At 32.3% G+C, this 19274-nt stretch overlaps 1 pseudogene; it reads left to right on the forward strand.

Moving 5' to 3' along the window:
* Positions 1 to 11495: 11495 nt before the first annotated feature.
* On the forward strand, positions 11496 to 11611 carry LOC124889963 (annotated as a pseudogene).
* Positions 11612 to 19274: the final 7663 nt, after the last annotated feature.

Below are 19274 nucleotides of genomic sequence, written 5' to 3' on the forward strand. Positions count from 1 at the left end.
TGGGGTTTTTCAACAAGAACAATCTTTCGTTCTTGTGCCCAAATTGATTTTTCTTTTATGAATATACATGATTTTACATGTTTTGATATGAATTTGAAGCATCAATTTATACCCTATATGGTTTTACATGAGATTATGATACTCTCTACATTTTGGAAGTTGAATTGAATGAGAATGATGGAATTTTTGTACATAAAGCTGAATTTTTCAGATTTTAAAGTAAGTTATATATATTTATCATGAAAAGCATGAATCTTGAGAAAATTTAATATGATTTTGATGTATGAGACCTTGAGTCCTAATTGGGATTGTACTTTGAGAAATTATGTGCTATAAGCACAATGAGATTTGAATCCCAAAGCTAATTTTTTTTTTACCAAGATGTATGGTTATAAAGCTGAAATTTTAAGTTTTAAGTGATTATTTTTGTGCTTATGTCATAAAGTATGAAACTTTGAAAGGTTTTATGGTGATATTGATGTATGAGTTTTTCGAACCATATTTGAGATTATTATTTTGAGAAAATCATGTGTTATAAACACCTTGAGTTTAAATAATTTGAGATGATAAAGAAGCTTTGACCTTTTGGTCGTAAAAAGAGTTGTTTTTAAAATCGAGATGAGAAAAGAAATCCACTTTTATTGATTTATTATGAAAGGGATAGCATGATGGCTCCCGTTGTGAATTGTTGAAATATTTATTAGTGGATTTTCTTTTGAAAAGATCTGAGCTAAGTCTAGGAGTAGTCTTTAGCACCGAGCGGGAGGTATAGAAGGATTGTGCCCCCGTAGGTTGTGAGACTGAGGCTGATTTATATATAGTGATCACTAGTGAATAAAAGATTAAGGTTCTACTCCGATGGCAAGGATAAGACAGCTCTCCCCAACGTGGGTTGGACGTTGGACTCCATGTAGCTCACATGGTTTATGTCGGTTATGAGAGACTCCCAATGTGTGTGTATTCTCCTATCTAATATAAAAAGTCTTATTCTTCTATCTGAGATGAAAACATATTTATTTGAAAGACTGAGTTTGAGAAAGTCATTATTTTCGAAAGTTTTAATGAACATATATCTCAAAGAGAATTGTTATGAGATTTGATTGCTTTGATGATTTGGAATCGAGATGGAAGTGAATTGAGATTTATTATGATGACTCACATGTTTCACCCGATATATTTTACTCTCTTATGATTGTGATGATTTTAGTTCAAGCTAAGTGAGTCATTTATATCAGCATGCATAATTTTATAAACTGTGATGATATTAAGATATTATTTTATATATGCATTGAACCCTATATGCTCGGTACATTTCCATGCTACTGACCCACACACACCCTGTGTGTTGGGATACATTTTCTCATAATGTAGGTACAAGGTATAGTGTACATCTTTAGATTCAGTCAGTTCGCGGCATCCAGTCAGTAGGTGATGAGTCCTTTTGATTTAAGGACTTGAGTTAGTTATACAGTTTGAGAAGTGTTGTATTTTCTTTATTCAGTCGTATTGAGTTGGGTTAGTCGGGAGTCATGACCCGGCTACCTACAGTCAGTACTAGTAGAGGCTTCATATATAGTCAGTCGAAGTTGATGTATTCCGTTTCAGATTTGGTTGTAAAAGAAGAGTTGTAATCGTGTAAATTCAGTTTTGTATCTATCATATTCAGAAAAAGTTATTTTTTGTAGATTTTTATAGATTTATACTTTTTGTTCAGTTGCTTATGAGTTATGGCAGTAGAAGGGTTAGCTTGGGGTCACTTGTGATCCTACGCACCGTGTGACGTCTCGGGACCCAATTTCCGGGCGTTACAATATCATCATAAGACCACGCAAAGATGTCTTTGTACTCAAGAAAATCTTCAATTATAGATTTCTTTTGTTGTGGTCGAGCATATACACTTATCTTAGTCTCCCTAATATTTTCATGATCCCCTAAAAATGATCGCCTTAGTTCCATCCAAATTGGGATTTTACTTATTTTCAAACTGTTCAAAATCTTTGCTTATTTCCTGAAATACATCCACTTCATCGTATTCAACCTCTTTATTCATTATTTCATAATTAGATTTGAATTTTAAAATCAGGTTGATAATTCTTCATGCATGTCATATCATTAGAATCGGCATGTAAAGAACTATATAATAGAAAATAAATTAGTAAATATTAGACACAAAATAAAACAAAGGGAAATTAAGTTTCATTAAAAACAAAGATAGACAAAGTTTTAACCTAAAATACCAAGGTAAAAATCTGAATTACAACTCTAGAACAATTCAAATTGCAGAAAGACAAACAAACTACCAAGACTCTTTCATAGTAGGGAGTGGAGTGGCCTCCCAATTGTTAAGCTTGACATCTTAGCCACTGGTTTGCATATCAGCATGACTAGAACTTCCACCCTGTCCAACACATTTTCTTCAACAAATAAGTTCTGGATCCCCATGCTTAACTCATTACTTCCCACTTATTGTGCATTACTGTGTGTTGGTGACGGATTCTGTGTGACGCTCGTAGTGTCAATGTTTTGCAAAAAAATCAATTTTTCTTGAATCATCCTTTCTATTTCTCTTTTCAAAGTACAACAATCCTCAATACTGTGACCATGAATATTAGAATGATATGCACATCATATATAAGGATCAAAATTTCTTGAATGTGTATCAGGAGTACACTCTAGGAAAGAAATAATTATGCCTGACTCTCTCAATCTCTGGAATAAACTGGCTTATGACTCCTTAATTGATGTAAAATTATCCTTTGACTTTCTCCTCTTTGCAAACTCTGGCCTCGATTGAAACTTGGACTTAAAAGTTCCTTGATAAATATGTGAGGGTTAAGGATAATGTTGAGGGACTGGTGCATGCCATTGTGGATAAGAAAATGGATGAGCATACAACTGTACATTGTTTAAAGGATACTGGGAAATGGAATGGAAATATCTTAGATTTTGATAGGATCAACCTTGTTACAGGTGAGCATGTGGATTTGATGGTCAAGCTCGGTATTGAGACTGACAATATTGCTTAGTTGGACCTCTTGAGCTCTGCTTTGCCTGTGTAACGACAATAGGTACGTTTTTCTTATTCTTCCCTCCAGTCTCTCTCAACTAATGGCAATATTATCCCAAGTGTTTTACAAAATCCTCGTATCCATCACGTTCCTCAAATTTTGATATCTTAAGACTTGGAGAAAGGTTAACACATGAAGGCATGCCCCAGTCTTTGTATGCAACATCTTTAAAATTCGCAATTCTAGAGAATTTTTCATAGCTTTTTCTGTGCTTTTCATTTTACTAGCCATTTTCCCTTACTCTTCTACCATTTTAGACTTCTTAGTAAGAAATTTTGGTAGTCCAATAAACATAGATATGGGATCAGGAGTTGTAACGACTTGGGACTACCCCCTAGTCATCACACGATGCTTATAACCCCAAAGGACCATAAGCTAACCTATGACTGATATCTTCTGTGAGCACTGAATGAATATACTGAAATAAATGGGGAATAACAGGTTAAAATACCATAAGGTTCAAAATATCTGAAATACTGATAATGAATAATAACATCTAAATCTAAAATACTGTCTGAGTCTAGTTTGAAAAGCCTCTAACTGAAACTGTCTGAACGTGGATTTGGAGGGACAATCTCCCAACTAACTCCATCTACTAAAATACTGCTAAGCTGAAGTACTGAAATAAAAGCATATCCTCGATAGATAAGGACTCACTGCTAAATCTGCTACTACTGGCTGAATCTGGCTAAGCGTGGTCAGGAACCTGATCGTCCAAACCTATGATATAAAACATCATAGCGCAAGAAACGGGTATGCGATAAGTACATGGGAATGTACTGGTATGCTAAATGAGGTAAGGATGAATGCGTGGGTTCATATACATGAACAATAACTAACTGAATGATATGCAAGAGATAGATTAGCACACATAGAGGATCTATAACTATTGAACATACTGCCCATACTGTTGACTGCGTATACTGGAACTGAATTTGATAACTGATAACTAAATATACTGATAATTTGAGATCACAGATTATCTGAGTTACTGTATCTGACAGTCCTAATTCTATAGAACTAACCTGAGTTACTGTATCCCAGGTTCGGAGGCACAGTCTAGGGGTCTAGACAACCAGTAGATTCCTATCGATAGATCGCAGAATCAAGTGGTGAGCCTTCTATATTTCGGAAGGCCTGATGTCTGAAGTTTAATTTATCATTTATTAGTTTTGGGTCTACTAGGGGCCTTGTCCCAGTTTTCAGATAGATATTTTTTTCAATCATGTAGTAGAGATTTGATAGAGATGTTGTGTTGAGATTGTGGGACATTATTCCCTATTATTACTTTCGTATGATTCTTGACCATGTTTTTGTTATATTGTGTATCTTCCGTATTTCTTTTATCATATGAATTGTGTGCGTGATTACTAGACAGATAGGGGTGTTTCGGGCCTCATGGTTCGAAATACTCGTCATGGCCAGGGCCTTGCTTAGGTCGTGACTGAAGTGCACCGTGACGCGGTGTAATCGCATTGGTACACTAGAAATTGATAATTGTGAACTGGGTCTATGGTACAACACGCCAATATCATGGAGCAATACTGAAAACTAAAAATTGCTATTTTAACACACTCTGCAATGCGCTACTGGCCTGAATGACGGTGTTTAACGACTGAAACTTAAAATTTCCATAACTTCTTACCTTGTTATCGGATTTAGGTGAAATTTATATCGTTGGAAAGCTAATTCAATTTTCCACACAACAAAAAAGTCAAAATCTTGAAATTTTCACATGTATAAAGTGTATTCATCTTTAAAGTAAGTCTTTGACATTTTTGGGATGAATTTAAGCTAGGTAAAAGTACGAGGTGTTACAGGAGTTAATGGTGATCATCAAGAATATTGAACATCAACTCACTAGTAGATTGGGGAAGAACAATTATCAGACAAAAAGCCAAAGTGGAAGCCTAAGTAGAGGGTTGAACAATAGAAGCAGAGACTATAGGTGGTGCTATCAATGTGGTAGATTTATACTAAAGAGTTAGAGAATGAGTGATGGAAACATCGGGATGCTATTGGCTTGGAGTAAATTCTGAGGCATGTTGTGGAGCATAACCAACAGCAGAAAAATGACCTTGCAATTTTGGTGAAAAACACAAGATATTTATCGGGTCAATAGTGGAAAATAGAGGAGGAGGTAGACCATTGACCCAAGCTCAATTCATTTCCATCATTTGTTTCCTTAAACTCACAATCTCTTGCTTTAAAATCTCATTTTCCTGACTCTTTGTCTGATCCATGATTTCACTCTCTATATTCTTATTAAACATGACTCTCTTCCCTGGACTTGGTGTAATATGGAGGACCAGCCAAAATACCACAAACTAACCACCTTAAACCAACTGTGATAAGAAATAACAAAGGCATCAAAATGCAACATTTTTTTCAAAACACTTTTTCTTTTATCTTCTTTTTGAAAAGATCACCGAACTCCCGAAGGGCTACCTACATATCTCACTAAGATGAGAATCAGGTGTACATAATTCTTGAAATATATGTCGTACAAAACTCAGCCTCAAGACCTTTAAAGATTCAGGACTGTTAAGATTAATATATAGTTTATCTTTTATTTTGTAAGAACTTAGCCTCATGATCCCTAAAGATTCAGGGTTGTTAAGATTTATATATTTTTTATTTATTTCATAAAAACTTAGCCTCATGATCCCTAAATATTCAGGGCTACTAAGATATATGTAAAAATTAAATCTAAGAAAAATAATTATGAAAGTACTCATATTTTTAAAATATTCTCTGATAAATCTATGAATAATTTTTCAAAAAATAGGGTCGTATCCAAGGAATTACTTCCTACGTATCCTACTAAAGAATGAGAATCAGACCCTCGTAGTTCATGAAGACCTTAAAAACGTTATATATATTTTAATTTATTTGAAAAATGATTCGTTAAATTTGAGTAAAAAAATTCTCTTACGTTTCACGATGTTGCCTAAAAGCCAGTCAACAATTAAATGTCCTTCCAAATAAATTTCAAAGAGAACGTAGGATGCACAAGTTGGTCAAAATAAAAAGAGACACATGTCCTAGACAGACCAGGCCCCTGCGCCGAGTCCCGCTAAGTCAAATGCTCATGATGCAAACAAAGCGGAACCTAATAGGGATAAAAAGATTCTGAGTTTCAGTTCTACTAAGTTTATCCTGAGAGAGATAGGTGTCTAGACTGGCTTACCCGACCGAACACTCGAGTCTGGGAGGGCTAACTTATTCGGTAGCAGTGCTACTCCATCTTTGTTTCCGATCTGAACCCCGCGTAACATGTGACTGATAATCCTTCACTAGGTTCCTTGACACTTTGGCTATCTCAAAAAGAAGGTAGGATGCATACTCTGCATTCCTTCTATCCTATTTTCAGAGACTCAGAGGGGGTGCGCAAGAGAAGACAGTTTATAATACAGTTCAACAATATCAAAGTAGTAAATGAGCGACAAGTAACACATAAGGCCAACAAACACAATATTAAAATAATTAAAGCAAGTAAAAGTTAATATTAAAAACTTAAATTCTGGTTAATCCCCAGCAGAGTCACTAGAGATGTCACACCCCTTTTTCGCCCAAAGGGTCGAAGGGTTTTTCCAATTAAAGTGATGGTTTTGAATAGGGATTATTTATTTATTTTTAGAGTCGTCATTTGGAATTGAGTTATGGTGTTCCAAGTCACCTTATTGAATCCTTAATCAAACAAAAATAACTCTCTATTATGGTCTACGAAAATAGAAGACCGAGTAAGGAATTTTGATAACCGAGGAGAAGGTGTGAGGCACCCCTCGATTCCTGTGATTCTACACGGTAGCTTTTATTGACTTATCTTGACTTAAACTATTTGGCTAAATCGTGTTAAGGTCTAAATTTGCTCATTTATATTATACCGAAAATAGCTATCTACGTCTCTTATGTTAAATAAATCGATGACAATTAATTTTAAAAAGTTATTTGTCAAGGTATATTATTGCATCCTTGAATTTTTAAAATGTCTCGAAAAGATGCGTACACCGTATCCTTAATTGAGACAAATATTTTGAAACGTGCCTAAAATTTATCTAACATTAAAACATTGATTTGTCTTTTATAAAATTGTAACAATTTATCTATGTGAAATGCTACTTAATTTTAATAATATTCCTGAATAATATTTAATTAAAGAAATTAATTAATTTAACAAAATAATTATCAAGATTTATTATTAATAATGAATAAAATAAATAAAATAATTATAAGTATAAAACTACCCATATCCATTTTTTAAACAAAAGTCTATTTCAAAATGGGGTTTTGTGATTGATGAAGACGGAGCATATCTAGCGACGTCAAACAAGATATTTTTCACTGGCTGAACAAAAAAGGCGGTGCATAGAGTTAATGTTGATGGCCAATGTCGGGGAGGGGAGAGGGAGGAGCGGCGCTGGTGTTGGATGTTTCTAGCGAGGTGATTCATCAGTTTTAATGGGTTTTTCAATGAGAAAAGGTTGGATCTAGTGGAGTACGCCGGATATGGTAACGGGATGGCTTGGCGGCGATGTTTGGTGTAGAGCCGCTGGTGCAGCTACTTTTGTGGATCCGCCGACGAATTTTAGGTGATTACCAACAAGTTTTGCCAGTTTTGGAAGAGGGTTTTGGTGGTTTGACCAGGCAGCCCGCTGGTTGGTTTGGCATGGGGTTGCCGGTGATGTTGGTGACAGGAAAGAAAGAAAAATAGGGGTGGCGGCAGCTAGAGTTTGGCCGGATTCCATGGTTGAGCGACAACTCTGGCGAAACACTTTGCTGGAAAGACTGGAAAAAACTGTTTGCCCACTTTTCATCCACTGATTTTTCTCATAATTTTCCTTCCTTAGTTCACTCTCTGTTTCCATTGCTTTTCTCTCGATCTCTCTTCATTTCTCGACCTCTTCCTTTTACTATTTGATTTTTCTCCCCCAATTTACTATATTTTTCCTACTGTTTCGATGATTTTATTCCTATTTTTTCCTCTGTTCTATTTTTATATCCCTTTTTGTGTGTAGTATTAATTGATGGAAAAGAAAAAATATGTGTCTCTGTGTGGTGAGTATGTGAATACGAGTGTGTATATAATGTGTGTAACAGAGTAAAAACAAAAACGAATGTGTGAAATTGTGATGGTGTCAATTTCCTTTTCATGGTTGACAATATGCATAATACATAATTAAAAAATGATAGACATTGAATTAAATAATCACACAAATAAACAGGAAACTACAACAAACTCACATACTGAATAATACATGAAAATTATTCAAACAACTTCATTCATGTTTTGATTCCTAATAAAATTTATACAGTAAATAATGTAGGATTAAAGAGGAACCTGTGTAATGAATTAAGTAGAAGAAAACACAAAATCGTCACCGACAACTCGAACGTAAACCTGCCTTCAACTTCCTTCTTTTCTCTCTTTTTGTCTGATGTTTTGTTTTTCTAGTTTTCACTGTCTCCATTTTTTTCTTTCTGTCTATATCTGAGTAGAATAATACGTAGTCCTCTTTTGTCTATCTGTAGGAAGAGTCCTTAAATAGGAGGTGTCTTGGGGGGATAGTTGGGTTGTTTAGGATTTTGAATTTTTAATTTTTTTTTTATTATTATGTTTTTTAATTACTATTAATTGTAATAATAATAATAACAATAATAATAATAATAAATGAATAAATAAATAAAATAATAATAATAACTAGTTAATTTTTATATTTAAGAAAACACAATAAAAGTTTATAAATATCCAAAAATAAATATGATTAAGGTAACATTAAAACTCCTAGCTTATTTATTAAAATTAAAAGAGAAATATATCTTTTTGAAATTTTTTTTTTGTATTATATTAAAAACAAAATAACAATAAAAAATAAAAATATTTCACAAATGTGATTTTATTTATTTATTTATTTTCAAATAAAATCTATTAAAATGGAAAATAAAAGTTAAAATAAACATTAATCAAAAAAAATGAATTTTTTAATGCCTAAAAAGTAGATATAAGTTATGGGAGGGTCAAAATTATGTGTCTACAGATTGAGTGGGGGTATTTTGTGCATGGTATCACCTCTTACATGATAGCTACTTCTCCATTTGAGGATTTTTCTTGACATTTGCCTCATTCAATTATTTGTCATCCTACAGCTTATAGTATCCAATGTCTTTCTTTGGAGAGAGATGCAAAGCTCACTGCCTCCTAAGATAAAGATGGATTGGAAGAGTGTTTGTTTATACCTGATTCCATCTATCATTTATCTTATCCACAACAATGTGCAGTTTTCTACATTGACTTATGTGGATACATCGACTTATCAGATAATGGGCAACTTAAAGATTGTTGCTACAGGAATAATATTCAGGTGCTTGGTTATGTCTTTTCTGCCTAGTTTCCCTACCTCTTTTCACTTCTTTTTATTCAGAATCAATTCTTTATTTCTTGTATTGAAGTATGTAAAGTAAATTAAGAATTATTTTTTGATATTTTAGGTTGTTTCTTAAGATGAAGCTTACGAACTTGCAGTGGATGGCAATCATATATTTGGTTGTTGGAACAACCACAAGCCAAGTGCTTATGGAATCTCTTACACTAATTTATTATGATTAAGTTCCACCAGTCGAATAATGTACATAGTATGCCAGTTGCTCCTTCATCCTTGCTTGGGATGACAACCTACCTTTCATCCAGATAAATTGTGGCCCTGCATCCATATGTAAAGCATCAACAGGGAATTCCTCTTTTATCATTACATGTTCCTCAGTCTCATTTTGGGTATTTTCACTCAGTACATACTTTTCTTCAGCATTGGCCAAATCAATAGGTAAAGTAGAGAATTTTGGTTTAGTTCTCCTGGTTACTTTTGCTTAGTAAAGGTAAATTACTAATCTTGTGGTTTTCAAGGCTTCACCAGAGAGTTCATAGATCTCTAGTCATAATCAGTACTCCATGCAACCTCAGTCAACCTTGCCAAGATCCGAGTCTCAGTATGATCATGAAATAAATGGAAAAACTTTTCATTCATATTACAGTGATGTCAATATGAACCAAGGAATTGAAACACAAGATGCAGGGGCTCCAACTTCAAGTGAAGGGGGATAAGTTGAGCAACCGAATCTATTGCTTGCAGTTATCTGTAATTCTTCTCATGTTTTGTATGCCTAGATTCTTGATCGACCATAATTTTGTAGGAACTTAAGTATGTGGATAAGAATTACCTCTCGGGTGTATAGACACAACAGTCTTTGCATCTGATTTCTTCGTAATTCAATGGTGCTTTAAGATTGAATTCTCATGGACATAACAATGAGACAGAGGTACTCCTCTGAAAGGGAATTTGTTTTTTTTTATTTCTACTTATGTTCGCATTTTTTTTTTGGGGGGGGGGGGGGGGGTTAAACGATGTGAATAAGTAGAATCATCTTGAACAAATTACCAATGCTGCAGGTGAACAATGTCAACTCTTCAGCTAATTACATGCTAGAATATTAAGGGCTACATATGAGAGAATTTATTTTGAATGATGATAAATCATCAGTCGAAGTTCTAAATAATGTGCATAATTCAACTGAGTTAGTAATGGGTACTGTGTCAAACACTGTTTTGACATAAACTTATGTTGTTGAAGGATAGAATGCATATGCAGTTGGTAAATCAGTAGAGGTTAAACTCCTGGATGAAAAAGCATTGTTGGCTTGCATAGTTCGAACAATTCCACCTCATTCTCGTGGTATAATCAGGATTAGTTCAACGATTAGTAACATTTGAATAGTGTGTAAGCTGTTTTTTGGATTCTGTCACTTCCTACTCTTAGTTTATAGTTATTTTTTTATTTGGTCTATTGATTCTAGCTCCTAATGCGCCTTAAAATCATTTTATCTATCATTTATCTCATCCATAACAATGTGCAGTTTGCTATATTGACTTATATGGATATATCAACTTATTAGATAATAGGCAACTTAAAGATTGTCACTATAAGAATAATATTTAGGTGCTTGGTGTTGTCTTTTCTGCCTAGTTTCCCTAACCCTTTTCAATTCTTTTCATTCAGTATCAATTCTTTATTTCCTGTATTGAAGTACGCAAAGTAAACTAAGAATCATTTTTTGATATTTTAGGTTGTTTCTTAAGAGGAAGCCTACGAACTTGCAGTGGATGGCAATCTTACATTTGGTTGTTGAAAAAACCACAAGCCAGGTGCTTATGGAATCTCTTTGTCTATTTTTAAGTATTATGATTTGTGAAGTGGTAACTTAGCATGCCAAACCATGTCATGCATATAAAATTTCTTTTGGAGACCCGACCTAAAACCTAACCATGTATGGGGTTAGAACTGGCATGGAAAATTGATGTCCTCTATTCGAGATATTTAATTGAAAACATTACCTATTCATCATGAAATATGGTTATGACACTATGGTTGCTATGTGTTAGTAGAAATGGGAGATTGTTGGCATCTCCCCCGACAGGGACCTAAACAGCCTTCAAGCTTCTTGTTATTAGGACACTGTGCTGTGAGTATGTAACAGATTGGTTCAATTATAGTATTAACATTGGCAGTGAACTACCTGATGGATATACCAGTTTAGTTTGTTCTGGACAATTTGTGTCATTCTACATAATATCTCATAAAGCAGTTCTTTAAAAAAATATGCCAAAAGATTTATTTATGCTAACAGTCTAGCTACTGTTTTGCTAGGGCAATCATAAATCAAATTAGAGAAAATGAAATATTTTTTGATATTGCCTGTCTGCATTATATTTCAAGTTTAATCTAATGACTACCCTCTCCACTACACTTATATTCAAGTATGCATATAAGTAGAAATCATAATTTTGCTTCTTTTGACACCTTTACAAAGAAATAAAGTATATTTTCCATTCCAACATATGGAACACCCTATTTTGAGATAACAAAATATTTGACCCTAATATGTTTCTGAAAACAAAGTCACAACTTTCAAGAACACAAATTCTTTGGACTGTTCAAATCTTAAACTTTGATGTGATGTTTTCTCTGTCATAGTAGTGTGTTCTACCATTTATTTAGTATTTACTTTCACTATTCCTAATATAACATATAGGTCAAATTTAACTCTTTTATTCAGTCAAATAATGTGATGGGAAATTTGGAGTGAGAGAATATTAACAATTGTTTCACATTTACCTGGTGTTCAACACAGGTGAAAGGTTGTGAAGAGGCTTCTTGTGACTCATTCTTTTCATCACCCATTTAAGGATATTTGTTTGGTGTTCTCTCTATTTGTCTTTCAGCACTGGCAGGTGTTTATACTGAGTTTTTGGTGAAGAAGAATAATGATAGGTAAAAATTAATCATAATAAATTAGTGTAAGAGATGGTTAAAATAAAGGATAGATTGTATAATTTTTCCAATTCACTATTCTTATAGGACTGGTTACTATGCCACTATACTCGGGACTTCCTCGAGCAGATCTAGTAGGGTAATGCATCATGCAGTTTATAAAGTTAAGATTCGTTGAACTTTTCTCCAAATGATTTTATTTTTTCTCAATTGTACAGGACCTTGTGTTTTCCCCAACTCAGAGGAAAAAGAAAAGTGATATTTTCAACAAATATTGTTGAGACATCATTGACTCTAGAGGTATAAATCTGAAACATTTGTGGTCAAATTTTGAGGCATACATGTTATTAGTTTGTCTTTATCATATCCCTGAGCCAAAAATTTTCTTTTTCTTCAGGGTATTGTCTATGTTGTTGATAGCGGGTTCTCAAAACAACAATTCTACAACCCGATATTTTGTTTCTCTCTGTTTGACTCGACTCTTGTTTCGTGCTTTCTAATCAGCTTGTTTTGGCTGATCTTGCTGATGTTATTATGATAAATTTCTACACATATGTCAATGTTGGACCTCATTTAGTAGCAGTTAAAAAGAAAAACTGATATGAATGTATAAACTTCACAAATACATGAAAGGCATAAAAATTAGATTCATACAGTAAATTAACTAATATTAAAACACATTGTTAACATAAGGAATGAAAAACCTACTTATGACTGTAACGACCCACTTCGCCGTTACTAAATTATTAGTAATAAATTCATTCCTCAATATTAATTTGGGTCCAAATTAGCCAATATTTTATTTATTGTGTCACCTTAAACATCCGTCAAAGATTTTAGCCTTCGGATATGTCTAGATAGACTCAAGCCCGATGAATTTAATTATTCATAAGTGATAATATCAATACTTTAGTTTGAAATTTTTTTAGGTGTGAATTAAGGTCGTACAATATTCCTAATACAAAGTTAAGTATAAAAATTTCTTTTCGATATGTGTTTCTATCAGGGCCAACTTTAAACGATCATATCTCATAGAATATAAGGAGTTACGAAACCTATAACCTGTAAAATTAAACATCTCTGAGTCTTCTTTCCAATACAACTAAACCGTTCCTCAATCTAAATTTGGAGTAAAACTTTATGACTGTTTTACTTAGCACTATTTGGGCTAAAACGGGATTTCGCTATAGCGAAAATTTTGATTGAATTTAAATCAACTTCAGCCGTTTTTTAGGCCTAAAAACCAAAATTTTCATCCCCCAACCCTAAGACGTGATTTCCCAAAGCTTAAGGTGAAATTCCTTCGTTGAGGTAAGTTTGTTTCATTATTTTCGTCTTTTAATCCTTTAACATCTTACAATACTTAGAAAGACCTCTAATGGTGGAATCCTTTTGGGAAATACTCATGGGTGGTTTTAATATGTCATAGATTTGGTTCTATACTATAAATTAAAGATTTCTAATATGAATTTCATAAACTAGATTATGAATTTTGATGGTTAGAAACCTTGAATTCCATAAAGATGAGACCTTTAGTATAAAAATTTCATTAATGGAGATGGGTTAAGCTTGAAAGAGCTAATTAATGGTTAACTGACATTGGGGAATGATATATACCTTGAATTAATGATAGAACTAGTGAGTTTGAATCCCCAAATTATTTGTTTAAAGAGCAATTATTTAATCACTCTTATTATTGCTTGATTTTAGGTGGTTGATTATTCCAAGGCATGAAGGAAAAGAAATAGCATTCTTATTGCAGCTTGCTTCATTCAAAAGCTTGGCGTCCAGGTAGGCTAGGTTTAATGAGTAAAAGATTGTGTTATTTATATTTTTATAATTTAGAATTGATGGGAGAAATCATGTCTAGGCCTGCGGGCATGGAGTTGAGGTGGATAACGACACGAGTACTTAAGTTTAATTTCAAAAACTATATTATTGATTAATTATGTGATAATTATGCTATTATTTGTTATGTGCCCGAAAGGAGATTATTGTAAATGAAGTATATGAACATGATTTATTTTTAGTTGTTTTAGTGATAAACCTAGTTGAGTTGTAATGGTATTAGGTTATATGTATTATGCAATAATATGGTGAGGAGAATTATGTTAAGATCAACTATTGATGGGCATAGTAATATATAAGGGAAAGATGACTTGAATTAGTGTGATGATTGTATTATATGGAATGTGGTAGAGGATAATGATACGCGTGAATCTGCTAGTTATAGGTGGTGATGCTAGAACCCAAATTACGGTATTTGAGAAGATAATTATATTTTTAATAATTAATGAGTAATTAAGGCTTCAATAGTGACTTGTATGCGTAAGAATTAAATAGTGGCTTATGTTATGATATTCTTATTTTGATATTGATAAAAATACTATATCTATTTGATGTCCATGAGAGGCTAAATTGGTGATAATGATGGTTTATTGAATCGTATTTATGAGTGGCTTGTTTGATAATGATAACTCCTTAAAGTAATGATATGAATACTTGTTGATTGGTATTCGGACATGCTTGATATTTTTGATGTTTGGATTGTTAATGCGTGTATAAAGGTTTATTGAAAATTTACTTGATGGAATTATCTTATGACTGTAAGTGTACTTGTAAACTTGGTACATTGTATTGTATGTTGTGAGGTTTTGTAATTTTGATATTATAATACTTTTTTATGTTGGATCGGGTACCACGCCGATACGGATATGTATATATTGGATCAGGTACCATGCTGGTATGGATGTGTATATGTTGGATTGGGTACCACGCCGGTACGGATGTGTATATATTGGATAGGATACCACACCGATACAGATGTGTATATGTTGGATCGAGTACCACACCAGTACGGATATGTATATGTTGGATCGAGTACCACGCTGGTACGGTACATAAACATAGATTGTTCCCTGCAGGTCATGACTATTTGGGCATAAATAAGTCTCATAGCATGTGTGTACATATTTGTGTTGAGTCTGTGGATGTTTACAGTATGGTTGATACTCATGATAGTTATGTGGCTTGTTTGTGAGCACTGTTTGACTTGTTATTGTTCTATTATTGATTCATTTGGTATTTCATTTTGTGATATGTATTTAAAAAAGTGAAACTTTGTACGTACTTGTATGTTGGTTGACTTGCTTCATTTATACGTGTTTTAATCGTGGCTTACCAGAATAGCTAGCTATCATTCTTTAATATTATAATAGGGCATTCGGTTGTTATCCCGAGAGTTTAGTGTGGGTTGTGTATGATTATGGGTTTGTTCCTGTGAATTTGAGTAATGAAAAAGATAAGGTGAATAAATAGGAATAGTGAGGTAAGATAAGTTAAATAAAGAGGAATAGTGATGTATTAGCGTTGAATTGTGCTTGATGGTGTGAACTAATGAGGCTAGAGTATGTTAGTAGCAAATATAATGTTGATGGAGTTGGAAGAGTAGTTGGATGTTGTAACTTATATAGGTAAAGTAATAATATTATTACAACCTTAGCTGAGTTATATTCCATTAAGGATGTCATAATTTATTTTTCTTAATTCTATTTTATGATTATATGGACTAACACGATCGGCCGATGATGCCTACCAGTACGTGTGGTTGTACTGACCCTACTCTTGTACATTTCTTTTTGGGGTGTAGACTGGAATCAGGTTAGTTTGCAGTTACTAGATAGATGACGATATTCTACACTAACTTCTGCACTTTCTTCCTGGCAGATGTTAGAGTCCTTGTATTATTTATTTTACTATCATTCTATGTTGTAATAGGTAGCTCGTGTACATGTCTGACCAAGTCTTAGGTCCTGTTTGACCATGGAAATTTTTCCCTTTTTCAAGGAAATTTTTTCAAAGTTGGAAATTGTGGTGTTTGGCTATGAAAATTCAGAAAATAATTCCAAAAAATTTTTCTGAAAAGGGAAAATAGGTTTTTTGTTGTTTTTACAATTTTCCAACTCCAATTTCAACTTTTATTATTATTACATATAACCCCAATCTTTTAAATTTTTACATAAAACTCTCCTTATAACATTACTTTTTCAATATTACCTATATAGAAGTTTTAAAGAATAAGATAATTATAATTTCAAATTTAATGCTACCCTAATTAATATATATCTCTTTTTCTCTCCGTCATTATTTTTATCCCTTATTTAATTTTCTCCCTTATTTAAGACATTATTTTACTGCTAATTATATTTATACCCATAAATATATAAAGTGTTATATTTATACCCATAAATATATAAAGTATTATATTTATAATAGAAATATACAAAGTATGTTATATATGAAGTTTATACCATGTATATACCATATAAACACATATATGAAAATACAAAGAATAAAGAAACATACTAAGCATATTTATATATTTATGGTATATGATATAATATACCATAAATATGCAAAGCATGTTTTACATAGAAATAATTTATTCACACACAGTAAAATCTTTCATGTATAAGAAAATTAAAGAAATAAATTAGCGGCACCCTAAAATTTAATAACAACTCATCATTTCCTATTTTTTAGGAATGGAAAATGAAGTAAATAAATTAAATAAATTCCTAAAAAATAAATTTATTTGAAAGATAATATTTGTTACCTAAAAAATAGGAAGCAGTGATCTGTTAATATAACATCCATATTTAAAATTTTCAAATATGAGAAAATGGCTATTAATGTAAATATTATATATGTCATAATTGAAATTCATTAAATATGGTCATGTATATGTAATTATTTTTATAATAGTGGCTAATTGTATTCTTTTTCCATTAGTAGGTAAATTTTAGTTGGGTGATTTTGATAGTTTGTAAAAATTAGGGCATAAAATCATATTTAAATTTTTTTTTTCAAAAGTCAAAAAAAAAAATTCAAAAAAGACATGGCCAAACACAACTCCAACTCCAATTGCAACTCCAACTTCAACTCCAACTCCGAAAAAATTTTAGTTTTAATGGCCAAACGGCTACTTAGGATAGTGAAGGATATTTGTAAAAAGTTTTTGAAGAAATTTATGTAGTAGTATTTAATTTATTTATTATATTTAATCTAGTATTTTCTTAAAAACAGAAGTCTTCCGCATATTTTTAGTTAGGTAAGAAGGGTTCTCCTAGCTACTTAGAATAGCATAGGTGCCCGCACGATCTATTAATCTGGGTGATGACAATGATAAAGTCATGATTCTTAAAAGAAATAAAACAAACCAAAAAACTAAAACTAATTCAGGATCATACCTAAATCTAGATTGCTAGAAATTTAAAAAATGTAGCTAAGTTTTGAAAGGAAAATCATCACGTGTCCACTTCTTTAGGGATTCTTCTCCTTCTTAATAACCTTCTTGGCCTTGTTACTGGATAGTTGGTCAACATAATCAATAACTTCTGATATAGGTCCTCCAATTTTTTGGTCGACCTCTCTTTGAGATATAAATTTTTTTAGGAGAGATCTTCTCGTTATCATACACGGAATTCTAAGACAAAAAGGAGAATGGTGAAAGTTTATTTAAAAAATATATAAATATAGTAATATTCATTATCAATTTTTATTTTTCAATCGTTAAAAGTTGAATACCTTCTTAGCATCTGTGGCTTCTTCAACATTGAAATGAAGTTTCTATTTTTACAAATAAACAAGATTAAACACCCCTTTTGGTGATAAAATTAGCATGCTACTATAAATTACTCTTTTTGCTAGTAAAATCATACATACAGTGACAACATCTTCTTTTGGTGACTTATTGTATTAATTTATTAGTTCTTCATCATCATTGATCTTCGCAAATCCATAGACTCAATCACATGATTTAATATTTTCTTGCTTAACATTTACTCTAAACATGATGATTCTATTAAGAAGAACATCCAGCTCGATTGGATAGGAACACTCGTATGGAGAATTAAAAATCTAATATGATATTAGTTTTATTAGTGTTAGGATTCATAAAACAATTTAAAAAAATCACATACCTCTAATGGACAATCTCTTAATTCAAAAGTAAATTTTTCAATGAGTGTGATTGCTTCGTTGTCTCAAAGCAATAAAGAGACGACCCCAGTATCATACATAACCTTAATTTGAATCCTATACCTGATAGAATTTTTTATTTAAATATAAAATCTAGATAAAATTTCTAGTAATTAGTAAATAATATTAACATCAAACCTATGAGTAGCTGTTTGTTAATCACGACCATATTTCTTGCACTAAAATAGATTTTTGGCAACTTCATCGAAACTCTTCTGGCACTTGATGCAACCTAAGTATGAACAATTATTTTTAAGTTCCAAATTCACTACTTTTGCAACAATCCACAAATGTCCAACCTGTAAAAATGAAAAATAGTCATAAAACAGTTTGATGTATGTTGCGTGTAGATAAGCTAGTTGAAATATAGTTTGAAATTAATAGAGACTTTTACCTGCACAAAATCAAGTAATTCTTCAACCATTTAAGTTGTACAATTTCAATAGCCAATTCTTCAGTAATAGAAAGACTACACTGAGATATTGCTTGACTTAGCATTTCAGGGCTAGCTTCAGACACACTTCCTAATCTGCACTTTTTATATTAGTGATGCATATAATTTTTATTTTAGTATGGACATAAAAGTATTATAGTATAAAACAAAAACATTGATTTGAAATCATTTAACTTGGGGAAGATTAGGATTAATCCAAAGCTTGAAGGAATTCCATGTATTCTGCACAGAATATACTCCTGTGAATTTTAACATAGCGTTAGAGTAGTAATTTTTTTAAAATTGAATATGATATTTGAAGTGTAAGTTAGATTATTGATATACCTTGAAATTTATGTGCTCTTATAAGCTGCATAACTACGATGATAGGTTCATCGATCAATTTGTGCA

The sequence above is a fragment of the Capsicum annuum genome, chromosome 12 (assembly GCF_002878395.1).
Source record: "Capsicum annuum cultivar UCD-10X-F1 chromosome 12, UCD10Xv1.1, whole genome shotgun sequence".
Taxonomy (NCBI): Eukaryota; Viridiplantae; Streptophyta; class Magnoliopsida; order Solanales; family Solanaceae; genus Capsicum; species Capsicum annuum.